This window comes from Sciurus carolinensis, chromosome 7, assembly GCF_902686445.1.
Source record: "Sciurus carolinensis chromosome 7, mSciCar1.2, whole genome shotgun sequence".
NCBI classification, from domain to species: domain Eukaryota; kingdom Metazoa; phylum Chordata; class Mammalia; order Rodentia; family Sciuridae; genus Sciurus; species Sciurus carolinensis.
Window position 1 is genome coordinate 13,854,759 of NC_062219.1, and position 20,234 is coordinate 13,874,992.

General features: G+C 38.6%; 1 protein-coding gene across 8 annotated transcripts in view; it reads left to right on the top strand.

Moving 5' to 3' along the window:
• Rgs17 (regulator of G protein signaling 17) overlaps positions 1-20,234 on the top strand; it is a 97,195-nt gene that overhangs the window by 14,292 nt on the left and 62,669 nt on the right. The window contains exon 2 of one of the 8 annotated variants that reach the window (XM_047558630.1): positions 10,355-10,539. The exons of the other annotated variants lie outside the window; for them this stretch is intronic. The gene's annotated coding sequence lies outside the window, so the exon portion shown is untranslated. The remainder of the gene's footprint in view (positions 1-10,354; positions 10,540-20,234) is intronic. 8 annotated transcript variants of the gene reach the window in all.

The following is a 20,234-nucleotide window of genomic DNA, read 5'->3' on the forward strand; positions in this document are numbered from 1 at the left end:
GCATATTTAGGTAATAAGAGTTCAATGTTATTTCACCCAAATTCTTAAGAAAATTATATATGGAAGCCATGTCATATGCAGAGCCATAGTGGGGTGAAATGAATGAAGAGACAGCGGCAGCCTAAAATAATGAGTAAGCACACAGTATTTCCTTTATGGAGGTGGGAGGCTGGTATTTTGCAGATTGTCCTGTGACTGGCATGCACTCCAATTTTCTGGCTATATTACGGGAGAGGCAGTATTTACTTAAAGAACTCATTTAGAGCGATCTGAGTCTGCTTTTACCCATGATATTTCCTTCTTCTTTTTAGTTCATAATTTCACATACAGAATAACAGAATGACTTTGTTTTCACATTTTCAAGGATGGCACTGAAGGAAGAAATGATGAATTATCAAGAGCTGTTAGTGATTTGATTGTTGCCAAGGGGAAAGGAAGGAAAAGAATCCAAATGTATTCCAGGAAAATAGGTAATGACAGCTAATGCTCCAGTTGGTATTTATTTGTTTTGAAATGCTGGACTTGCAGAAGGCATGAGACTATTCCACCACCTCTGAAAATAATCGAAGGCTAAACAGAGCTAGTGATGTCTTAATAAATAAGATTTTTAAATGTTAAGTTTTCAAAAAGTTAGGTTATTTTGATGGAATTAAAATTTGATTGTCATAATACCTGAAACAATAATAGAAAATATAATATAGACTTCAAGTTTATTTTGTACATGAAATTAGTTTTTAAAAAACAGCATGAAACACTACAGGATTTATTTAATTAAATGAATATATTTAACTATAAGAACAAGCATGGACTTCAAGGTGAGAGGAAAGTGAATTTAAACAAAGGCTGTTGAATGTGTTTTTTGACATTTCAAATATAACTACTGTAAGAAATCCACGAAAACCACACCAGACACGGGAAACCACATAAGGGGGTTTATTAAGTAAACAGAGTGTCTCCCTGCAGGGTAAGAGAGAAAATGAGAGGAAAAGAGAAAGGGCATGCGCAAGAGAGAGTGTGAAATGCGAGGAGGAGAAAGAAAGCAAGTGAGTAGGAAAGAGAAAAGCATGAGAAAAGATGGCAGAGTAGTTACCCTTAAGCAGTTGAATTACACCGGGCTAACAGGGGACCAATAACGGAGAAGGATACTTGCAAGCTGCTGATGAGCCAATAGCTATCTAGGATGTTCACAGACTGACAAGTAGTTGGGAGGCGGGGAAATGGCTGCAACGGAAAGGGCGGGGAAAGCAGCTTTCAGACCCACAAGCGAGGTTGTGATGCATGGGAAAGGACGGGGAGCAGCTTTGTATTACAACTACCACATTCGGTGCTTGGAGAAAACATGGCGCCAGTGTTTGACTACTAACTGCTAAAATGTTTGTTTCGTTTTCAGATGACATCAGAAGAACTGAGCTCTAGCTACAGCTATAGATTTGCTTGGGTAATTTATAGCCTAGCATGACAAAGAATCCTAATACTCATACAAGATCATTGTCAATTAACATGATCAGGGCAATTATGATCACTTTCATAGTTATCAAGGATAACTGATCAGCAATAGGCCCAGATGCCTTACAGAAAATGAATCATGTGTCTCTGACAGGAAAATTGCAAATATTCTGTATCATTCAAGGACCAACCTCCTTTCTTCTTCCCTCTCCTAGTAACAGAAGTCAACATGCTCACCTCTGGAGAAAGATCTCTGATATGCCACTTCTGGGAGTCTTTGCTCTTTCTCTTTACAGCCTAGAAGATTGTATGTGTTTCCCTACCCTTTTCTAAATCCTGACCATCTTTTAAAGCCCAAGCTAAAGTCCTAAGAGCTTCATGCACCCCTGCCTGGCCACCTCATAGTGACCTCTGCTCCTGCCAGCCTTAGTGACTCTGGTGTTCTTGTCTTCTTCAGGAGGAGAGCTTTTCCTTTCCCTGTACTCATCAAAGGGTGGCATCTCCATAGTCTCATACTGTGACACCGGTAGCAAACTCAGCTCCTCTCTGGAACGCTCTGCTCCTTAGTACCATATCCCTAACCTAGGCTGTCTACCTCAAGGACTTCCTACTTCCAGTTCATTTCTCCATCTCTGCCCTCTCAGTTCACCACCGTCATCTCACCTGGACCATTGCAGCTGCTGCCTTGCCTCCCATCACTTTTCTTCCATGAATTTGCGGCAGTGATCAAATGGGAATTCCAGTGCCATGCTGCAGTCTGGAAGCAGGCAGGGATGCCCCAGAGCCTGCAGGATAAATCCAGATACTTTAGGAGGCCCCTGCCTGCTGGCTCCCTGCTGTCTGTCCTCACCACCTCTCAGGCCCGTGATGCCCCAGCCACACAGAATGGATGGATGAAAGAATGGGTCGGTAAACAGGAAGCCACGGCTACTCAGGCATGCTGGTTTTGTCCACGCTGTTACCTCTAGATTTTACCTGCCTCTGTCCACATGGAAAACCTCACGTTAAGTATTGCTGTCGGACTTCACCTCAAATATTATTTTAAATAAAGTTATCTCTGGAATAATCATAATTCCATACTTACTCCTCCACAAACACTTTGTGATTTTTACAGCTAAGTTATCAGCTCATTGAGAGTGGGCACTAAGTCTTTTTCATTGTGTGTGGGGGTGTGCGGGAATTTTCTTAAACTGCCCAGCATTTTATTAGCTCTCCACAGAGCCAGAAACTTTCCTGTCACTCTTGAGAAGAGGCCATGCTTTAAAATATGACAAGAAGACAGAAAAAGTGACATCTGTTTGATAGGTAGCCCAGGATCAAATTGGACTAATAAAATAGACATATACATGATCACAGTGTATGTCATTGACTCAGACCAGATTTCAGATTCCATGAGGCTGCTCAGCCTAAGGTTATTGTTTTGGTCTGAATAAATCGCAGAGTCTTTAGGGCCCAAAAGGCTCTGCACTCCCTCTTTTCAGACCCCACGCCTTTCTGAACCTATCATCTTGCCCTCTGCCTGCCCTTTCTCAGTTCTGAGCAAGGGCATCCCCAACTCAGCCACTTTCTTCCTTCTGTCAGGAATGTTCTTGCCACAAATGTCCATGTGGTGCATTCCTTATCTCCTTTTACTTTGTTCAAAGGTCAGCTTTTCAGGGATGCCTCCTTAAACACCATTTAAGATGGTTAGGGCCCCTCCCCCACACCCCGTTTCTCTCCAGAGCACTTAGGAGTTCTGTGTGATATTTATGCCTTGTATTCACCACCGTATCCCCGGTATTAAAGCAAAGCCTAGATGATGGCAGCCATTCCATAAATATTTGTTGAATAAAATCAATGACTCCCTCTGACCTGTGCATAAGCGCCTCTTGCAATCCAACTGATGTCTTTGAATTATCTTTCTGTCCGCGATCCAGTTTCAGATCTGGTCCTTGGTTAATGTCTGACCTTAGTCAAACATGTTCTGAATTAAGAGTCATTTATCTTTGTTTCATTTCTGGCTCTGTCACTTGCTAATTATGTGACCTTGAGTGAGTCATTCAGTCTTTCTGCGCCCGGTTTTTCCCATTTGTAAAAACATAGTTAATGATACCTAGCAAATCCTGAGGAGGCTAAGAAACACATCAACAGCTATAAAGTTCTATAAGCAGGTTAGTTGGCTATTTTTATCTACTATCTGTGCAAGGAATCAAAGCAGCAGTGTGGCCTAAGGAAGAACACAGGAGTGAAACAGGATTTGAGTTCTGTCTCTATCCTTTCTGAGCTATATGACTGAGAAACTTAGTTTGGCTCCTTTTCTATAAATAAGAAAGATATTTTATCACAGAGTTGATTGAGATATCAAATGAAGTAATAGACCGATTCAATAATTCTAGCATGCACATTTTTTTTGCACATTGTAACATTTCGCTAATCAGTTTGCACTTTATAGTCAATGGTCTCTTGAGTTCAATGATATGTGGTATCTACTTCAGTACTTTCATGTCTAAAACAGTATGATAATTATAGTTCAGAATCTTTCAGGTTGCTTTGACGATTTTAAGATGTTTGCCTCTCTTCCTCTAGTGGGAAAATGTGGTTTCTAATGAATAAAGTGGTGAATTTTGTCTTTAAATGCTTAATAGCGATTATTTTATGAGTTGTCTTTAAAACTTGTTTTTCTCATTTCTCCCAAAAGAAAAGGGAGTGATAAAGCTTTAAAGCATTAACAACAAAACAATTTGCTCAATTTACTTCCTCTTCGTAAGAGGCACTTTATTTTTCTGGGTCCTTCTACCTGAATCTCCGCCTCTGGTTTGGTCATGGAGGACAAGAATAGAAGAATATCCTGGCAACCCCAGCAACTGCACTTTAGCATAACATGGTTGCTAGGAGAAAAGGGTAGGCAGGGCACGTGTGAGGCCATGTGGCTCTGCTGTCCTGGAGAAGCCAGCAGGTTGCGGCAGAAGCCAGCAGCTCAGAGCAACACTCTCCACTCAGTCTTCTGCTGAAGGGCACGGGAACATAACTATCCCATCACGCCCTCATCGACTGGTGGTAATATTTTATGGCCCATTTTAAATAAATTACAGACACAGATGGAATAAAAACATTGTTACTAAAGATGTCCTCATAAAAATACACGACATTTCAGCCCATTATTCCTTAAACACTCCTCTGTTAAACAGAAACTGCTAACAATCTAGCAGGAGGTCATTACTCAGAAGTTATATCCTCCTGTATATCTTGTGGTTTGTTGTATTGTCCCTGGTTTTCCGTTCACAAAACTGGAAGAAAATAGCTAAAGAGTGCTGGGTGGCTTCTGTGAGAAATGCTACACCTGTCAGCCAGAGTCTTTGTTAACTGAACTATAAAAGTTCTGAGATGGATGTAATAGACTTCTGTAATGATTTTCAATGGCGGAAGCTCACTGTACAATTCATTTTATTCATTCAGCAGTTGTGGCTGAGTGTCTACCAACTGCCAACCACTGAGTATCAGGGCAGTGGCTATAAATAAATATTTTAAGATAGAATGCATAAAACAAGACACATGCACAATGAAAACAGAATGCTTCATGTTGCATTGTACTTTTCCTTTATTTCAAGAGGGCACCAACATGCTCTGGGCTCAGCCCTTATTAGCATTTGAAAGAAAGTAATATTCTGGGGAAAAAATATTTTAGGATCCTTCCACATAGGCCAGCTGTCATTTGGCAACTGTGATTAGATTCTTCCACATGCATAGTGGGGCCTAGGGAACACTAAGGGACCATCTCCATCTGTGACATCGCCGGTGCTACAGCCAGTGGAGTGAGCTGGGCTACAGATCAGTGAACTATCTCTGGATAACTTTAAAAGAGCTCAAGATAGATTTCTCTTCCCTGTTTTCTGATGGATTCTACCAAGTCAGTGACTCAGGCTTATATCTCTTGCATTCTGTATCTGCATTCTTGAGATTGTGGTTCAGTTCATCCAGTTGCAAGATCTCTAAAATTAAGCTACCTTCAATTTCTTTTCTCTGAAGAATTGATTAACCAGATTGACAGGTAGGAGACTCTTCTAACTTGTGGGTCTATGCCATTTTATTCTTTGATTCTTTTTCCTTTGATCTGAACATTAAAAAGTGAGCATTAGCTTCCATTTGGATTTATTTCCATCCAAAATAAAAAATGAAAATAGGTTACAGAATGATGTGTCTATGACTTAGTGTGGAACTTAAAAGATACTGAGTAAAGACGAAAGGTTTACATCAAAAAGCTCCACTGCAGTTGATTACTCTACTCCTTCATGGACCACACCACTTCTCAAGGAGTGCGACAATTCTAGAATGAGTCCGTGTATTCTTAGGTTTGTGTGCATGCACATCCATTATATTTGGAATTTTACTTGACTTAGAAGAAGTGGTAGTTTTGCTCATTTTACCCTAGAGAGAAACCAGGGATAAAAGTCTCTGGCATGCTGCATTTCGGATCCTTCCTCTTGTCCCTTTAGTCCCTCTCCCAGTACCTCTGGTGTCTGGCTGTTATGACTTCCCTTGATAGAAGGCTGTAAAAGAGCAAACTGCTTTTAGAGTACACAGATGGTTACAGGAGTGTCATGAACACCAGACAGTGGATCTGACTGACACCTTGCTGATGGGAAGCCCATGGCATAATTGTGGGTAGGCAACTCTGGTGGTATGTGCTGTTAGCTGCTATGGATAGCCTTACCCTTCTCCGATTCTCATTTAGAAGGGAGTTCTTCTGTATACAGAAAAAACATCCACCATGACTTTTAAATCAATAGCATACACACACAATATGGTTGCTGGTAAAATGGGCATACACTTTGAAACCTAATGCACTAGGTTCAAAACTTAATTCCATTGATTGGAAACTGGGCAAATTGCTTACAAGTTTGGAACTCAGGTTTCATTCTAAAGAGAAGAAGATATTTACTGATAGAATGATAAAGAATAAATTGGGTCCAAGTAAAACTTCTAGCAACAATGCACAATATGTGTTAGTATTTAAATTCTTACTTTTGCTAGGTGAATTCTAATTCCAGTTCTAATATTTGTATCTAGTCAAATTTTGACATGAAGAATTATGTCAGGATATAAACAATACCTAGGAAAAGTAAGTTTCTAGAAGAAGGAACAGATAAACTGTGTTAAGTAGGAGTTTATTATTGTCTCTTAAAAATAAAAGTATATATTGTAGACAAGAAAAATGTGGTAGTGTATGCACATAAATGGAAGTGTATTTGTCTTTAAAAATACATATTGCCCGGTAATACCTTCACATAAAATTTTGATTTATCAGACTTTCTCTGAACGAATCATCTAGGTATTAAAGCTTAAACAGTCTTTAATTTCTTAGGGAAAATGCTTTGAAGATGTATTCGTTTTCTTTTCCAAGACAATATCCTCAATATAGTCTTTGATATGGGAACTTGTGGCATCTTACAAATGTCATTATTGAAGCTAGTTCTCTTTGAAGGGCTATAGATTAATCAGAAACTGGAAGTGGAGGGGGCAGGTGACATTTGAGGGACTGAAGGCCAGGAGCTGTGACAAGTCCTTTCACACACCCGTTCTCCTTTAATCCTCATCCCCTCTGAGAAGGAGCCTTCCCTGTGAGATAATAATGGTCCAGATAAGGAAGCTGAAGTGTAGGGATTAGGTAATGTGCTTACCCTTAGTTATTAGGCTAATGAGTGGTACAGTCAGAAATGGATCCAAGACCTCTGGTTATGAATCCTGACCTCCTTTTTTTTTAAACTCGAACACTCTTTACTTGTTCTTCACAAAGCCACTCGTGAGGTACAAAGTCACTTTGACTCCAGCAAGAGGGAAACATAAGGGCAGAAAACATCCTTCCTGTAAAACTGATAGAGCTCTTTTCTTTCCTCCCCACCCCCCCAAGTTTTAGAAATGAGCTTATCTCAGATATACTCTTCTAATAATAGGAAGGGGAAAAATATTTTAAATTAAATCAAGGTTACATTTATTTGAACTTCACTTTCCCCCCCACAGGATTTTAAATTTTAGCTCAATTATTTTCCACTAAATCTTTGAACAAAGATCAATGGAAAGTCCTGAAAATATCTAAACATAAATTATTAAGCAGTTAACATTAAATATAAAGAGGCAATGTCACTTTTCTCTAAATTCTGTCTTTGCTAGGAGAGAAAGGGAAGGAAAAGAAGAAGATATGCCTGCATTTTAAAGTGTGTGCGAGGCAGTGAGTGGATTGAATTTTCTTTTAGCTGCTTGTCAGGTGCATACGCAGCTCCTTGGTCTTATCCATTTATTTTGCAATCTGCTATATCTAGAGTGATCATATACTTTATCCTCCAAGTCAGTTTCGTTTTAGAAAGTGAAAAGCATACCAGGAACATATACACTGGATCATGGAATGTGAATATGGATAATTCCAGGTCACAGTAAATGGTCACTTCGGTTGGCCCCAAGCATCTTCTGCTGTGGTGTTTCTCCTTTGCTTCATCTGTGCATCTCCTTCTCATTATTCCTCAAGTATCATGTGTAGTTCTGGTTGATGTTTTGATTTATCAAGTCAATTCCAAATTCAAGTTCAATCTCTTAAGGTCATAAAATGATAATATTTTTAATGGAAAGGACTTTATTAAAAATCTGACTTCAAACTCTCCTTTTCTGATAGACAACCCCACGCTTTGACTTGACTTTATATACATGCATTTTTGAAATTATTCAACTTTAAAAATGTATTTAATTTGGTGCATATTAACTATACAGAATAGTGGGATTCATTGTGGCATATTCATACATATACATAATTTGATAAATGTCACTGTCCAGTACCTCTCCCTACTCTCCCACCTCTTACCCCACCTCGTTCCCCACACTAATGTTCTCCCTGTGACATTCATAACATCACCCCCTGATTTTCCCCTCTACCTGCCACATATGAGAGAAGAGGTACAATACTGTCTTTAGAAGTCTGGCTTACTTTGCTTCCCATGATGCTCTCTGGTTCTTCCATTTTTCTACAAATGACATAACTTTTAAAACAGAGCTGCCAGTGGGTCATATGAAGGGATTTTAAGCCCTGTTACTTTGAACACCTGACGATTCTCTCAAGTGCCTGTCCCTTGGGTTTATAACTCATTTGGGGGAAGCAAAGAGACTGAGGACTTCCCCAGGGGGGCTGACCAGCATGCTGGGCAGGAGGATGAGACCAAAAGAATCACTGCACCAAAGACAGAACGTGCAAAGGGGAAAAGCAACATGCCTAAGATAGGCACGAAAGGCATTTTATAACATTTCAGAACATATATATATATATATATGTAATATGCATTTGAATTTAGGAATAGGCTGTGTTAAACATCTGGAATACTTTTTTCAAAATAAATGTAAGTGATAGATCTAGAAGTGTTGGATCCTGATATCCTCGTTAAGATGTTAAGCGATCATCATGGAGGTTTTTACTTTCTTTCCCTTCACATAAGTCATTCCAGGAAACCCTGTCCTCTAAGGTCACCTCCTCATCCTTGCTCCTGTCCCTGAAAGCCGCTGTGTGCCCTGTGCATCCGACACGCTGGCCTGTCCTCCGCGGTCCGCCTCTTGCATGCTCCGTTCACTTTCTGGATCCCAGAGCCCTGACTTCATGAAGCCCTTGCCCTTCCTGGCAGCTCTTGCCACCATTGGCCACCAGGTGGAACAGGTGATCCTCACTCACCATCGTCCTCCCAGGCCAGTCTTCCTCCTTCCCAGACTCCAGGTAATCAGGTTCTGTCCCCCTAAACCACTCACCAGTGCTGACACCTACTTGCTCTTGGGTCTCCTGCCCTCGTTCCCACCTGCATTTGCTCCTGGGGCACTGAGACTCTCACACCCTCCCTCTTATTCTTAATGCCTGTGGGGTCCCCTCCTAGAGTTCCCTGGCCTCCTCTTGGGGGTGATGTTGTGCCCCACCCTCTGCCTGACCCCCTTCCTGTGCCACACCCCCTTAGGCCAAGGCATGACAAATTCATGCAACACCTCTCGCATCTCCGTCTTGCCCAATTCTTTGACTTCGCTGCCCTGCATGCATCCTGTTCCCTTTGTCCACTCAGGGACCCCAGATCCACTAACTCACCCTTCCTGAACCCCTTGATGCTTTCTCACTCCTGGATGCTGAAGATTTTGTAACCTTGTGCTCTGGATTGCCTTTGCCCATACCCTACAGTTAGTTAGTTCAGTGAACACTGATTGCATTAAAGAAAACAAAATGTATGGAATGAAAGTTTGAACCCACAGGCTGTGTTTCCCCATTTTTGCTATCAAGAAGTATTTGTTCTTTTTTTTTTTTTTTATGTAATCATGATACATGTTTCACCAAAAACCACAGATAACTGCTGACTAGTTCACTGTTTTTTGCACAATATGTTAAGGAACAAAGAAGTCAAGGAGCCTGTTAAACTATTACTTTTCACTCTTAAGTTGCAGTCCAACCAGATACTGAGTGAAACAGCCCCCAAACAAAACAGATTCTAGATGGTTCTAGATGGTTCCCCTATTGACATGTTATGTTCAGAGGAAGGAGTCCTGGTAAAAGAAGGGGCAGGCTCTACCCCTGCCCATGTTTTTCAGATCTTCTGCCTATCATCTTTCTAAAATCTGTCAAAATTCACCAAAAAAAAAAAAAAAAAAAAGTTAATTTACCTGAAATAAACATGAAAATTAGAGGTATTCAGTTTGGCATGGATCATCTGAATTGTAGACATAAAGGGCCACCTATGACCCCCAAATTTGACTTTACAATTATGTGATGAAAATGTTACTTATGGAAAAAAGAAAAAAACCCTACATTATAGAAATTAGTATCAACTGCTATGTATGAGGCAGCGGTCATCAGGCTGTAATAACCTGGAGCTGGAAGGGACGTGAAGTCAACATCTGCTTGCTCCACCTCCTGTTACAGAAAAGGAAGAGGAAACCCAATGAGATTAAATGACTGGCTTAATGTGATAAGGAAATGAAACCACGTCGACACTCACAATCTCCAATCTGCAGGAGCTGATGTTATTGACCGTTTAAACAGGGAGCAAGAAGCACTTTGCCAAGCGTTTTACGTGCCTCATCAGATCTTCACAATAAGGTAGTGAGGTAGGTCTGTTTGTCATCCTGGTTTTTTCAAATGAGGGAACAGCCCCAACATGCTAAAGAACAGTGTTATTACCCAGCAAGCCAAGCACAGAGCCAGGCCATCCTGTTGAACCCATTTTCCCCTGGTTGATGCCCTTTCCTAATCCTAAGCCTGTGTATGTGAAATTTCTTCCATCCTGCAGACGCTCTGAACACCGCTTTTACCATCCAGGCAAAACACACAACTGTAGTACTCCCTTCTAGCCTTCCTCTGGGTTCCAGCAGCACCTTTTATCTTCTTCCCACATGTCTGTTGGCTCCTTGAAGACTTATTTCCTCACCTTTTTTTGAACCTAACACATGTATAGGACATTGAAGATGTCTAGCAAATATTAGTTGGATGGTCATAAGGACACTACCAATCAGCTGTGTGTTTTAGAGACCTGTAGCTGCTATATTCAAATTGTAAGGACTGAAAACAGTTTGGATCCTAAATATTGTTTGGAGTTAGGGTCTTTGTAAATGCAGATATAAATATTTCTTATAGACTCTAATCAAATGCCCTCCCATAGTTATGCATGCCTGAAGTGACTCAGCAGATATGAATAATAGATATAATTAGATCATTTTTCATAATCTGGCAATAAATTGGAGAAATGACATTCTGGTAACCAGTTTGAGATCTTTCCTCTTAAAATACTTATTTCAGAGAATTGCTTACTGGGTTTAGAAATTCAATTCTATACAGATAGTGTAGCTAATATTCAATGAATGCTACACCACAGATTCAGTCATAAAGTGGGTTATTCTCCCTAGAGTAAATACACTTGGTATCAATTTCAGAATCTTTTAGTTGCAATGTTTTTCCAGAACCCAAAGCAGATATACTTAAAATTGTGAACATAGTAGTAGTATTTCAGAAATGTCTCTCTGCATTATTTTTCATGTTGTATTCTTTTAGATGTTTCTGTTTTTCTTTTTTAAAAAATAACTATTGTAGGGTGTCCAAAATATTTCTTTTAATGCACTGTCTTCAAAATAAAAGAATATGTCATGATGAAAACATAGTGCTTCTCCCTCTTACTCAGTATGTCTAAATCACTTGCCAAGAATTAGAAAAAACTGGATTTTGTAAGTATTATCTACTCACGGAGTATAACACTTAAATTTCTATTTTCTTCAAATTATTTGAATTATTTTTTAAAAATATAACTAACTCAGAAATTTCCACAAATACATACCAAACTAATATTAAATTATTAATAAACGAATACACCTGAGATTTAGCAATATTATTAATATTGTTATTTCAGAGACAAATATTTATCTTTTTTCTTTTATTTGTGAAGATTCTGTCAATCCCAAAGTTATATTAATGTTTGAATGTGATGATTATAAAGAAGAAATTGAAGATTTAAAAATATTAAGAATCCTAGTTCAAGAGCTTTTATTGATAACATAACTGGATATATTGGGGAGAATATTTTGAAATGTTCAATGCTCTGAGTTTTCTATATTTTATTTCTAAAAGGTACAATGATGGAAATTAATAGAGAAAAGCAAAGACATGAAGACTAGAAGTTATTAGGACAGTGGAAATTTTTTTCCTGCTAGGCTTTAATGCATATTACTTAAACAGCTCAATTTGCCTGCCTTAGGTCATGGATGTGTGTAATACATTTTGGAAAAATACATCCAGAAAACCTTATTCCTTGATCATGTCAGATATTCCCTAATTGTATTTATCTAATGCACTTCCAGGTTTAGTGCTTGAAAACAGTCAGAGAAGGTACCAGAATATTTTATCCCTATTTCACAGATGGGGAAACCAATGCTTAAATTTAAGTGACTTGGTACAGATTAACCAGTGATTTGATACTTAGTTGAGTCTTTTAACTCCAGGACCAGTGATCTTTTCAGTAGTTCAGTTTGCAACTCCAGTAAGTTGTAAACTGGAATGCATTATATATTTATTCCCTTATCTACCACATCAAGCTTATGTTGATTAGGTGCCCTTCTGGGTATGGACTTGGTGAAGTGTGTGTAGGATTTGTCCTACCCATTCAGGACCTTCCTCAGATGCGTCCCTGGTCCCATTGTCCTTATCCCTTGTCACCTGGGTTTTCCTGCTCCTTGGAAAAAGGCAACGAAGGATCACAGTTAGGAGTTGGGTATTTTGCCTGGTAGTCAAGGAGCTAGTGGGATATAAAGTGAACTTTCTCCAAGTAGAGAAAGGAAAAAACCAAACCAGTGCATGCCGTGTTGGCTCATCAAAAGGTCTGCCCTGCCAGGTACTGTTGAGACGTCAGCCCTGGAGAAGGTAAGCTGAACTAGTTAGATCAGATGACCTTGATAGTCTAAGAGCCTATGATCTGTAGGCCTATAGTGAGCATGAATACAAAAATATCCATAGTCAAGTGACACTAACTCAGAATTCTGAATCAAAGAAGACTAGATGTGCAATATTTTAGAAAATTGAAAAATGCTTCAAGGATGTATTACTTGGTTATAAGATTAATTAGTCTTGGTGATAATAATTCTTAAGTAATATCATTTTTAAAATTTTTTTGGTGTCTTCAGTTATCTGTAGTCATTATCAGGACTTTCTGTTTGATACTGGGAGAGTAGAAATTTAATATTCATAGGTCCCAATAACATTGAGAGTTAGGCAGTCCACCCTCCACCCACTATTACTGGTTTTCCAATGAAAGTGAGGCATGAAGGGAAATTGAAACCACAACTATGCTGTAACACTGTGCTTGTCAAGAGGTACCTGGACTAAAAGGAATGCCCAACCACAAAATGCACTGAAGGTACAAGTCATATGAGTCCAACAGATAGTGTTTGTATGATTCCAGAACATTTGTAAGCTAATTTGAACTGGGATAATTTGTGACTCATGTTCTGATCTCTTGCATGTCCAAGTCTTTCTTGTCTGTGTAGCTTAGGAGGTACTTTTAAAGTGGATTGTGCCACCTTCATTTTGTGATATCCCAAGTCCCTTCTGTACCAAACCATGTGTAACCATGTGCACATTCTTTATTCAAAAGACAGAATGAGTAAAGACAGGTTAGGGGTAGGTAAAGGTGAAAGATAACAAAACAACCAGATTAACAGGGACTTACTTGAATATTGACACTCAAACACTGTTGTTTCCTAGAGAGGTGTTAATAGACAGGTATTGATAAAAGCTTCAGTGTCAAAAGCCACACAGCAGACACTGACTATTCTCAAGAAATGTTACTACAACCGCCATGAAAATCATAAGGTTAAAAATGGCACCTTTGTATCTAAATATATTAACGTGACATAAATCTCTTTGCCAGAGAGGTACACACAGCAGTCATCCATCTTGAAAAATTTGACTTATCTAGGTGGATTTAAAGAAGGTACATGATGTCCATTTTTTTTAAGAAAAAGTAAAAAAGTTCAATAATCTTTTGAAAAATTTTTAAATGATTGACTTAAGTTAAAATTTTCGTATAATAAATATCAGGCTTGGAATATTTCCAACTGAATCTGGATATCATATTTCTACCACTTTTCCCAAAGGTGACAATTTTTTCCTTTTCAATGAAAAAGTTTATAGCTTTATTTAAAGATAACTGTGGTCTAATACCGATTGAAATGGATATTAATTTTTTTTTGTAATTTCCCCAAATTTCCAGAATACAATTTAATGAAAATAGCATTTTGAAAATCAGGCATTTGTATTAGAATCTTTATATGTTAAGTATGGGTCTTAAGCATCGTATCTCTGAATAATGTGTAGCTATGGGACTGTTAGCTTGATCACCATTAATGACGATGTATTCTTACAATATTTTAGGGTTTACACTTGACAAAATCATTAGACAGTTCTCCAGATTAGCCAATTTGTTTTTCATGTTCAAGAGTGAAATACAATATCTCAGCATATCACAGGAATGCGTTTTAGGATCACTTGTGCTTTTATATTATATTCCTAGGAAGTAGCAGTATGCAAGTATCATTTATAGTAAGAGTAATTATTACCATAAAATTAATTAGTAGGAATCTGTGCCAGATTTGTGCTAGTTTTAAAACAAACTCATTTTTTTCCTCTTAACTTTCTGGCCTATAGAATTAGGAAATTTCAAATACTATTTTTTAAAAATTCTATATGACTGTTTTTTGGTATTTATAGATACTTTATTGCTTGCTAAATCATTGATTTATTATTTTTTATTTCATTGTTACACAGTAGTCCTTATTTTGTTAAATGGTCTTACTATAGACATGAGCTACCAGGGACTGAAATGCATATATTTCTCTGTCAATTTTAGAGAGACTTTTTTTTTTTTTTTGTATTTTAAATATCACTTTCTCACACACAGTTTAAAATACTACTCCTCCTTGTTGTGTTGGCACAAGAAGCAACATTCACTAAACAACTTGACCACTTCCAAGTGGTTGTTCCATTACTTAATCCCCAGTATCACAGTTGTTCAAGAGCTATTATTTCAGTTTTATCTAAAATTGACTTCTAGGGCCAAGGATACAGCTCAGTTGGTAGAGTGCTTGCCTTGCAAGCACAAGGCCCTGGGTTCAAGCCCAGCAATAAATAAATAAATAAATAAATAAATAAATAAATAAATAAATACATACATAAATAAATAAATTTACTTCTATTTCTATACAAAGTCTGACTTAGAGTTCTGAGTTCAAGAATACAGTCATATTAGTAATTGAATTCAACTGGCAAAATGAGCATGTATGTCTCCTTCCCCATTCTCAAACCACTTAATGAAAAATGAACATATGTACATACATGTATATACACACATATGCATATATGTACATGTATAAGTATGCATTTTATGATGCATGCTTAACAATAAGAAAGAAAGAAGGGAGGACCATTGAAGATCAGAGACTTGGAAACATTCTTTAAAGAAATAAGATGAGAGGAAACCATAGTCCAACAATTTTGAGGAAATTCTTTTGTAGGTGGGAGCAGTTCTTGAGACTCTGTAGATTCCATAATTACAAGAACAGGGGGTAGGATATGTTTCTGGGACAGTCTTTTGATGAGCTCTCAGAACCATGTTTTGAACCTCTGAGTTGTAATTCATTGTTTTCGTTTATATAATAATTTGTGGGAAGCTATCATGTTTATCCATGCTAAAGTACTGAATGACTAGAAAGACATGGTACTAGCTTATAATTTGAAGTATAAATGGGTAAGCCACATACCCCTAAATCAGCTATCTGCATGGGTCATTCCCAGTGTGCCACACTCTGCACCCCATAGTCACTAGATGGGCAAACTAGGGATCCTCCAAAATAAGAGTGAGTAGACCACCAAGGAAGACGAAGAAAAATATTTTAAGGAATTATAGCTTATTAATTTAAGTTTATGCACTTGTAAATTTATAAACAATGTCATGTTCAATGCACATGAAATCATTAATCAAGGTAATAAAATAAGGGTTCAGTCCTATATGAAACTCAACATCTATTTGATTTTTTTCTTCTTTTTTGCACCAGAGATTGAACCCAGGGGTGATTAACTACTGACCGCATCTCCAGTGTACTTTCTGTTATTATTTGAGACAGGGTTTTACTAAGTTTCTGAGGGTCTCCCTAAGTGCTGGGGCTGGCTTTGAACTTGGATCTTCCTGCCTCAGCCTCCTGATCCACTGGGGTTACAGGCATGCAAAATCATGCCCGGCTGATTGTTTATTTTTACATGCATAAAAGTATAGCAGTGACAGCAGCAGTTTATTCCACAGTTTCGGTGGGTCAGCCATCTGGGCACAGTGTATCTTAGTGCTTGTGGCTTTGAGTGAATCAAAGGTGGTTGCTGAAGGCAGCTGTCATCTCAGGACTCAAACGGAGGCAAATCCACTTCCAAATCCATCACATGCACATGGCCAGGAGGTTTCTGGTCCTCCCTGGTTGCTGACGGGAGACATTTCCTTGTCACATGGGCTCTGGCACAAATGACTTAGGGAGGAAAGAGAGAAAGAGAGAGACAGAGAGACCAGACAGAAGCTACAGTCTTCTTATAACCTAATCTCAGAAGTAACATTTCATCACTTTTGTTGTATTTTTTCCTTGGAAGTTGGTTGATGAATCCAGTCCCTACTCAGGGTATATACTCTGTGCGAATTCCTGGAGGCCCGGATCCTGGGGGCCATCTCAGGTCCTCAAAAGACTTCTTCCTTTAATCAGGTCAAAGCCTAGAATTTTCTCCAATTTATTTACATAACATAATAATTGTACATATTAACAGGCTATGTGTGTATATGAGCAATGTTCTGATGTGTGTATATTGAGCAATATCAGATTTAAACATAGCTATCTTCTCATTTATCATTCCTTTAAGGTGAAAACAACTTCCATTGTTCTAGTTTTTGAGATATTCAGTACATTATTCTTTAAATTTAGAGTCCTCCTGCTGTACATCAGCGCACCAGAACTTCTTGCTCTGCCTAAGCGTAACTCCGTATCTCTTGGTCCCCCTCCCTTCCTCCTCTCTGCATTTCCCACTCTAGTAAACACTATTCATGCTCTTCTTTGGAGAGCCACAATTTTAGATTCCACCTATGAGTGAGATCAGGTAGTACTTGGTTTCTGTGGGGTTTTTTTAATTTATTTATTTTTCATGGAACACAATGCCCTTCATGTTTTCTCAGATAACAGAACTTCATCTTTTATGCCTGAACAGTATTCCATTGTGTATACGTATCACATTTTTAAAATTCATCAGTTGATGGACACTTGGGGTGTTTCTGTTTCTTAGCTGTTAGGACTCTTAGCTGCTCCAATGAACATGGAGGGCAGAGGCCTCTTTGACCGACTGATTTCACTTACCTTTGGGTATGCAAAGGGGAATTGCTGGGTCATATGGTAATCCTGTTTTTAATTTTTGAGGAACCTCTGTATTGTTTTCCACAACAGCCATGCTAATTACATTTCCACCAAGGGTATGGTGGGGCTCCCCTTTCTCTGCATCCTTGCCGACACTTGCTGTCTAGCCTTTTGATACTAGTCATTCTTACTGGGGTGAGGTGGTACCTCACTGAAAACTCTTGGAAAGAAATGCTCACTTAAAAAAAAAAAAATCAGTTTTGATTTGCACTGCCCTGGTGATCAGTGGTGTCCAACATTATTTCTTACATGTGTGTGGCCATACCTGTATGCATTCTTTTGAGGATTTTTAAGCCTGTTGCCCGTCGTTTGACTAAGTTTGTTTTGTTTTGCTATTTAGCTTTTTGAGTTTTCTGTGTATTCTATTTATTCACCCCTTGTCGGATGTTTGTAGGAATTTCTCCCATTCTGTAGGTTATCTCTTTACTCTGTTGACTGTTCCTTTTGCTGTACCGAAGCTTGTTAGTTTGACGTGATCCTGTTATCCATCTATGTTCGGTTTTTGTTGCTTTCAGGGTCTTGTCCAGAAAATCCCTGCCCACTTCAATTGTCCTGGAGCTTCCTCCTGTTTTCTTCTAGTAGTTTCAGGTTCCACAGGTAATTTTTAATCCATTTTGAGTTGATTTTTCTTTCTTTCTTCTTTCTTTTTTGTAACTGGTGAGAGATAGAGTCCCAGCTTTATTCTTCTGAAAGTGGATATAAAGCCCAGAATTTTGTTCTCTAAATCAGATGTGGAAGAGGCTTCTTGGGTTTAGTTCTTTAATTTGATTTATAGAGTACTTTCTATCTTCATCTGTAGACTGAAGAGACAAGTTAACAACCTGCCACACATCCACCATAAGTGAGCATTTCTTTCAAGAGTGGAAAAGTGAAAAGCTTAAAAAAAAAAATCACTGGGCCATAGAAATTCTGGATGACACTGGGCAAATGCTGGGAGTTCTTGATGGGGTCTCAAGGTTGGGGAGTGATTCTCTGAGGTCTCTGAGTTTGGCTTGTCATCAATCCTTCCTTTTGAAAAACAGCATGTGTTTCAACTGACTGGTAGAAATCAGAGGAGCCCTGCATGGTACCTGTAATCCCTGCTATTCAGGAATGAGGCTGGAGGATCACAAGTTCAAGGTCAGCCTGGGCAATTTGGTGATGTAGCTCAATTGTAGAGCGCCTCTGGGTTCAGTCTCCAGTACTGCAAAAGCAAAGAAAGAGGAAACACAGATGTGTAAACAGACAGATCTCACACATGAAAGTTAAGCATTATTCCTAAACTGTGGAATGTTTTCCATCATTGTTTGTGTTTTCTAAATTTTCCCAAGAAAACATTTTTAGTTTTTATAACACATACTCCCCCTTTCCCCACATGCAACATTTTAAGAATGGAGGGAAATGCATTTAATCCAAATATTGGATGGTGATGTAATGAACTAATTTACACGTCCAGGTCATAAGGGCAGAAAAGAGAGCAAACCACACGGCCAGTTTACTGATACATATTAAGAAACAGTACTACTAGCATTCTCTCCATGTGTGAATAATTGTAGGAATGCTGTCATAATGGGAATATTTCTGGGTGAACTATGAATTAAAGTTGAGAGATAAAATAAGCTCCTAGTGTCCTCCTGCTCTAACTTGAAAATTTTTTTCCTGTGGAAGGATGAGTCTGTTGAGACACCTTGGCAAGCTAGACATTCACTTGAGCTGGGCTGGTCTTGCATTTCAAATCTACTTTTTCTGTGTAAAAAGATCATCTCTCTTCAGCTATCACACTTTTCCTTACACAATACAATTTAGTAGTTTAGATTTCAATGTTTGTTTGTCTGTTTGCTTTTCAATTCAGTTGCATTCAAGAACCAGAAGATGGTAATATATTCTGGAAGGCAGTGGAGGCTTCCTTCAGGGGGCCCTGAACATGTTACCATCACAGGAACTGTGGCATCATTTCTTCCTCCAGCAATCTTAAAAAACAGGGAAACTTGGCTACATAATTTCTCTTGAGCATCGCTGGTGAGCAGGCCAGTTTATAAGGTGAGAAATGAAATCAGTGACCACTGGTCTTCTGTTTTCCCCAAGTGACACAATAGTAATTCCTCTCGTGCTTGCAATTAACTTAAGATAGCCTGTGAGCTATAGAATGTTTTTTAAACCATTGTACCCAAATTTGTCATTATTTCCCAAGATCAATTCACATTGAAAACAGCAGAATCATGGCATTGTGTCATCCTGTATTTTTATTATATTTCTTATTTCTCCTCCTCCTCCTTTCCTCCTCCTTCTCCTCCTCCTTCTCCTCCTTGTCATTTTCTACTATTTAGAAAAAAAAATAAATAAACCAGAATAGATTAATTATCCTGTAAGAGCCTTTTTTTCCTCACACAGAGACAAATATGCATCCCAAGAACGGTGCTGAATTATCCATTGATTAAAGAGTCAAGGGTAAAAGGACATCCTGCTTCCTCTGCCTCCGTCTTCCTGTGAGAATCCTCTGCGTAAACCATTTGAACCTGCAGGGTAGCACATAATGCTCATGCTTGCTTGCAGGGTGGGGACATGTGCATTATTTTGGAAAGCTCAAAAATGGGCACTTACTGGATTTTGTTGAGGAAAAAAAATATGAGTAATAAAGTAAATGTGCCTATGAAAAATACAAAATAATATTTCTTAATGCCATTCACAAGTACAGGGAGAATCAGGCATTTTGTGAGTGTTTTTTTTGTTCAATTAGTCTTATGCTACTCATAAAAATAGTTCTCCAACTGATATTAACATGTAAACTGATAGTTTCTGATCAGTGGCAGACTATAATCAATACACTGCTTCCCTCAGTCTTC